The sequence below is a fragment of the Colobus angolensis genome, unplaced genomic scaffold, assembly GCF_000951035.1.
Source record: "Colobus angolensis palliatus isolate OR3802 unplaced genomic scaffold, Cang.pa_1.0 Scaffold319, whole genome shotgun sequence".
NCBI lineage: Eukaryota > Metazoa > Chordata > Mammalia > Primates > Cercopithecidae > Colobus > Colobus angolensis.
Window position 1 is genome coordinate 754737 of NW_012116477.1, and position 7011 is coordinate 761747.

Here is a 7011-nt window from a genome sequence, read left to right on the forward strand (position 1 = left end):
CATTTCATAGAATAGCGATCAGAAATATGACTAATGGCAGTGACGAGGCATTGTGATGTCTGCATGCCCCTTCCCGTGGAGGGCCCTGTGCCATGGGAAGGCGAGAAAGGTGCAGTGAGCATCTTCCCTTAAGGCCAAGGCTCATAGACTGTGGGTGGGGACAGCTTACCCTGGAGACCCGGAGATCTCAGAACTGGGGTAAAAGTCTATTTGGTCAACATAGATGGCGTGTGTATCAGGTGTTAGCAACATGTATCCAGCTCTTCCTTAGTTAGGTTAAAAGTGTCTTTTCCCGCCTTATTTCCTTCCTCTCTTCCTTTTCTTCCTTCCTTTTTTTCCTTCTTTAGCAATGGAGTCTTGCTGTGGCCCAGGGTGGAGTACAGTGACTCAATCTTGGCTCACTGAAACCTCTGCTTGCGGGATTCAAGCAATTCTCCGGCCTCAGCTTCCCAAGTAGCTGGAACTACAGGCGGGCGCCACCACACCTGGCTAATTTTTGTTTTGTGTTTTGTTTTGTTTTGTTTTTTGAGACGGAGTCTCGCTTGTCGCCCAGGCTGGAGTGCAGTGGCACAATCTCAGCTCACTGCAACCTCCGCCTCCTGGGTTCAAGCAATTCTCCTGCCTCAGCCTCCTGAGTAGCTGGGATTACAGGTGCCTGTCACCACGCCAGACTAATTTTTGTACTTTCAGTAGAGATAGGGTTTCGCCATGTTGGCCAGGCTGGTCTTGAACTCCTGACCTCAGGTGATCCGCCTGCCTCGGCCTCCCAAAGTGCTGGGATTACAGCCATGAGGCACCGTGCCCGGCCTAATTTTTGTATTTTTTTAGTTGAGATGGGGTTTCACTATATGTTGGCCAGGCTGGTCCCGAACTCTTGACCTCGGTGATCCGCCCATCTCAGTCTCCCAACATGCTGAGATTACAGGAGTGAGCCACAGCACCCGGCTTTCTTCCTTACTTTCTTTCTCCCTTCTTTTTTCCTCCTTCTCTCCTTTCTCCCTCTTCTCTTTCCTCTCTCTCTGACTTCCTTCTTCCCTTCCTCATTTCCACCTTCCCTCCTTCCTGTCTTTCCTCCTTCCTTCTAACTCCCCTATGCTCCAAGCCCCATATAGAGGGTGAAGGGATATAACCCAGGCCCTCAGGGTACCCCCTGCTGTCCTCCCCTGCAAGCTCCCACTTCCTGTAATCCTGCCCTACCCTCTCTCTACTAGCTGTCTTCCAGATCTGGGCGTCATTATCACTTCCTCAGGAGACCTCCCGTTCTCCCCCTCAACTCCCCCTCATCACCCCACCACCTTTCACTAATCCCCTGGTTAACTCTTTAACTTCCTCCCACATGGGACTCTAGGCACCGTGGGATGGGATCAGGCTAGCCTGTCTCCTTCACCATCGGAGCCCAGAAACCTGGCTGAAGTCTTTGCACAGTCAAGTGTCCCAATAAGTATTTAGGGTTTTTGGAGGTTTTTGGTTGTTGTTTGTTTGTTTTTTGAGACAGAGTCTCACTCTGTCACCCAGGCTGGAGGGCAGTGGCGCAATCTCGGCTCACTGAAACCTCCACCTCCTGGGTTCAAGCGATTCTCCTGCCTCAGCCTCCCTAGTATCTGGGATTACAGGCGTGTGCCATCATATTACAGGCGTGTGCGAATTTTTGTATTTTTAGTAGAGACAGGGTTTCACCATGTTGGCCAGGCTGGTCTCTAACTCCTGACGTCAGGTGATCCTCCCCCTTCTGCCTCCCAAGGTGCTGGGATTACAGGCATGAGCCACTGCACCAGGCCTAGTGTCCCAATAAGTATTTGTTGAATGAATTAATGCTTGAATGAATGAATGGAATTACACTCCCATATACCACCAAATAATTAATTTGACTTTGTTGATGTTTTTCCTGATTTCCCCAATCTCTACCATTACTCACTTCCTGAATTCACCAGAGCTGTATCTGCTTCCTGTTGCTTTTGTAACAAATTACCACAAACGGATGGCTTCCAACACCATACATTTATTATCTTACCAGTTCTGGAGTTCAAAAGTCCAAAGGGGTCTCACGGACTACAATCAAGGCATCGGCAGGACGTGTCCCTTGTGGAGGCTCTAGTGGGGAATTCCTTTCTTTCCCTTTTTCGGCTGTTAGAGGCTGCCTGCCTGCCCCGGCTCATGGCCCTGTCCACCTTCAGGGCCAACAATAGCGGTGGAGTCTCTCAGGCCGCATCCCTCTGACACGGACTCCCCCTGCCTTCCTCTCCCACGTATAAGGAACCTGGGACAAGGTTATGTTACACAGCAAGGAGGGATCGAGGTTGCAGATGGGATTAAAATTGCCAATGAACCGAATGAGATATCCTGGGTCATTTGAGTGGGCCCAATTTAGCCACAAGAGGTGTTTATTTTGTTATATACCGGGGTCAGCAAATTTTTTCCCATCAAGGCCCAGAGAGTAAATATTTTAGACTTCGTGGGCTGGGCACGGTGGCTCATACCTGTAATCCCAGCACTTTGGGAGGCCAAGGCGGGAAGATCACGATGTCAGGAGTTAAAGACCAGTCTGACCAATATGATGAAACCTCATCTCTACTATAAATACAAAAATTAGCTGGGCATGGTGGCCTGCGCCTGTAGTGCCAGCTACTCAGGAGGTTGAGGCAGGAGAATCGCTTGAACCCGGGAGGTGGAGGTTCCAGTGAGCCAAGATCGTGCCACTGACCTCCAGCCTGGGCAACAGAGCGAGACTCTATCTCAAAAAAAAAAAAAAAAGTTCAGACTTTGTGGGCCAAAAGGTAATGTCCTCAACTCCTCAAGCAACCATTCTTGCTAAAATACTGAATTGCCTTTTTTGAGACAGAGTCTCACTTTGTTGCACAGGCTGGAGTGCACTGGTACGATTTTGACTCACTGCAACCTTTGCCTCCTGGGTTCAAGCAAGGACGTCTGACTAATTTTTGTATTTTTTGTAGAGACGGGGTTTCTACTTGGCCATGTTGGCCAAGCTGGTCTCAAACCCCCGACCTCAAGTGATCTGCCCACTTCAGCCTCCCAAAGTGCCAGGATTACAGGTATGAGCCACCACACCTGGCCTTGTATCCTGTTTGTTTGTTTGTTTTGAGACGGAGTTTTGCTCTTTTTGCCCAGACTGGAGTGCAATGGCTCGATCTCAGTTCACTGCAACTTCCACCTTCTGGGTTCAAGCAATTCTCCTGCCTCAGCCTCCCGAGTTGCTGGGACTACAGGCGCCCGCCACCACGCCTGGCTAGTAGAGACAGGATTTCACCGTGTTAGCCAGGATGGTCTCGATCTCCTGACCTCATGATCTGCCCGCCTCAGCCTCCCAAAGTGCTGGGATTACAGGTGTGAGCCACCGCGCCCGGCCACAAATTTTGTATTTTCAGTAGAGACAGGGTTTTACCATGTTGGTCAGGCTGGTCTTGAACTCTGGACCTCAGGTGGTCTGCCCGCCTTGACCTCCCATTGTGCCTGGCCTGTATCCCTTTTTAAAATCTTACCATATATTATGAACATCTCCTTAGAATACTAAGCTATTTAACAATTCTATTTATTTTTTATTTATATTTAACTGCTCCTTAAAAATTAAGAGTAAAACAGCAGGGCTAACCTATAGGCAGTGTGCCCAGAGTAACCTATTTATTTATTTTTAGAGACAGGGTCTTTCTCTGTTGCCCAGGTTAGAGTGCAGTAGCGTGATCACAGCTCACCGAAGCCTCGAACTCCTGGCCTCAAGCAATCCTCCCACCTTAGCCTCCTGAGTAGCTAGAACTGTAGTTGCTTGTCACCATGCCTGGCTAATTTTTTATTTTTATTTTTTGTAGAAACCAAGTCTTGCTATGTTGCCCAGGCTGGTCTAAAACTCCTGGCCTCAAGCAATCTTGCCTCAGCCTCCCATTGTGCTGGGATTGCAGGTGTGAGCCACCATGCCAGGCCTTAACAATTCTGTTTTTATGGTTACATAATATTTGTACCATATTGTTCAATGTTCGCCATTTAGTCTCTCTCACACTGTTTTTTTTAGACTACTATAAATAATGTCATGCTAAATACCTTTGAACATAAATCTGTGTTCATATCTCTGAGTATTTCTGAGAATCAGTTCCCAGAAGTGGAATTACTTCTAACCTAACCTTTTAGACAAAAGCCTTTGAAAAGGTCAGTGGAATGAAATGTGATTTCAGCAAAAAAGGATAAAACCCTGAATATGGAGAAGCTTATGGGGGCAAAGAATTAGTTGACAGAGGTTCTGCCTTGCCAGATAGCACCAGGTTCAAATCCTGACTGTGCCATTTACTAACTCGACAGCCTTGTGTATGCTCCTTCACCTGCCTGGGCCTCAGTTTTCTCTTCTGTAAAATGGGGATATTAATAGAAGCTACCTTCCTGTTTAAATGAGATCACACACATGCCTGGCCCACAGCAAGTACTCAGTAAATAATGGCTTTGATCATTATTACCGCTGCTGCTGCTTATTTTTACCAAGACTCTGAGAGGAAATGGAATCTATAGTGTGTTTCACTGACTCTTACCACCTTGATTTTAAACCTAACATTTAAATTTGTTGGCCAGGCACAGTGGCTCACACTTGTAATCCTAGCACTTTGGGAGGCCGAGGCAGGCAGATTGCCTGAGTTCAGGAGTTCGAGACCAGCCTGGGCAACATGGTGAAATCCTGTCTCTACTAAAATACAAAGTAATAATAATAATAATAGCCGGGCGTGGCAGCGTGCGCCTGTAATGCCAGCTACTTGGGAGGCTGAGGCAGGAGAATTGCTTGAACCCAGGAGGCGGAGGTTGCAGTGAGCCGAGATGGTACCACTGCACTTCAGCCTGGCAACAGAGCAAGACTCCATCTCGAAATAAATAAATAAATAAATAAGTTGTTTTTGTTTTTGTTTTTGTTTTTTTGAGACAGGGTCTCACTCTGTCACCCAGGCTGGTGTACAGTGGTGCAAACTCAGCTCACTGCAACCTCTACCTCCCAGGCTCAGGTGATCTTCCCACCTCAGCCTCCGGAGTAGCTGGAACTAGAGTAGCTGGGACTTTAGGTATGTGCCACCAGGCCTGGCTAGTTTAATTTATTTTTTTAAAAGTAGCCAATGACAATACCCTTGCTACTAATTCCTGGGGATCCTGCAGTGTTGATAGGCATGTTCCTTAACTGGGTTAGCCTTGTTCATTTTGGAGTCCGGACAAGTTGCCTGACAAGTTGGGAATCTGTGCCTCAGTTTCTCCATTTATTAAGTCATCATGCCTGCCTTACCTGACTCATGAGGATCAGATGAAATAATTAGTTGGAAACTCAAGTAAAGAAAAAAAAGTCATATTTATAGCAAGAGAAATGTATGTTCATTAGTGCCATGAATTTTGGAATTCAACATGTTTCTACTTAGATAATACAGCATTATACTATGCATCAGTAGGGGTCTGCATAGCATCATCAAACACATGGATATTTCTGCAGCAAAAACTACGAATATTCACAGAAATTCTCTTGTGCCAATTCAACTCAAGTTTTGCCAACAAATGAGTTCAGATCAGATGAGCTTTGGCTATCAAGTTTTTTAAAGTTTGGTTTTCTGAGCTTGTTGGATTTAAATCACACCCTTCTAAGGGCATTATGTAGGTGACTTACTCCAGTGTGCACAGTAACCTTATGAGATGGATACTGTTATAATCCTCAGTTTACAGAGAGAGAAACTGAAGCCCAGAAAAGGTGAGTAACTTGCCCACACACACAGAGCTAGTAAATGGCAGAGCTGGGATCCCAACTCAGAGACCTTATACCCCTTACACCAGGGCAGTTCTTAACTGCGCACCTCATCAAGAGAGCTTATGGATTTTGTGAACCTGGATAGGAAAAAAATCCTTATATTTATTTTCATTACCTTATTACTAAAATTTAGCATTCTTTTCAATTATGAATGGAGACAAGAAGCCACAGCAACATGGGCAATACCTATGACTGTCACCCATAGGAATCCCAGGTCGTTCTCACTGCCGTTGTAGCAGATAGCTTGAGATACCATTTATGTTCAGCCGCACGCTGAAGTTACAGGAACCCTCAGATCCACCACTTGATGTTGCCATTGAATGCCTTGAAAAAGCAGCACATATATTACTATGTCACAAGATGTTTTAAATATTTCAATAATTATAGTTTGATATAATTAATTACCTTTGTGTTTTAATTTATGCATTTAATAAAAACCACTTTGAGAAGGGATCCATGGCTTTCACCAGACTTTCAAAGTCTGGTGCCAGGCACAGTGGCTCAAGCCTATAATCCCAACACTTTGGGAGGCTGAGGCAGGAGGATCGCTTGAGCTTAGGAGTTGGTGGCTGCAGTGAACTACAATTGTGACACTGCACTCCAGCCTGGGCAACACAGTGAGACCATGTCTCTGAAAAAACAAAACCAGAAAACTCCAGAGGGTCCTAGGGCCCAAAAAGGTTGAGAACACCTGACTGAGAGCTGTGTTTTTTCTTTTTCTTTAACTTTATTGAAGCATAATTGATGAATAGAAATTGTATAAATGTAAAGCATACAACATAATGATTTGAAATACACACACATTATGAAATGATTATGACAATCTAATTAATGTATCCATCGCCCCACATAGTTATCTCTGTGTGTGTTGCAGCAAGAACACTAAAGACCTACTCAGCAAATTTCAAGCACACACTGGATTATTATTAACTGTAATGCCCATGCTATGCATTAGGCCTCCAGAATCCTGCGTAACTGAAACTTTGTTCGCTTTGAACATCTCTCCATTTTCCCTACTCCTCAGCCCCTGGCAAATGCCATTCTACTCTCTGCTTCCATGGGTTCGACTTCTTTTAGATTCCCCATGTAAGTGAGATCAAGCAGTATTTGTCTTTCCGTGCCTGGCTTATTTTATTCAGTATAATGTTGCAAATCGCATGAGTTTCTTCCTTTTTAAGGTTGAATAATATTCCACGGTATATGTATAAATACCAGACTTCTTTCTTCCTTTCTTTTTT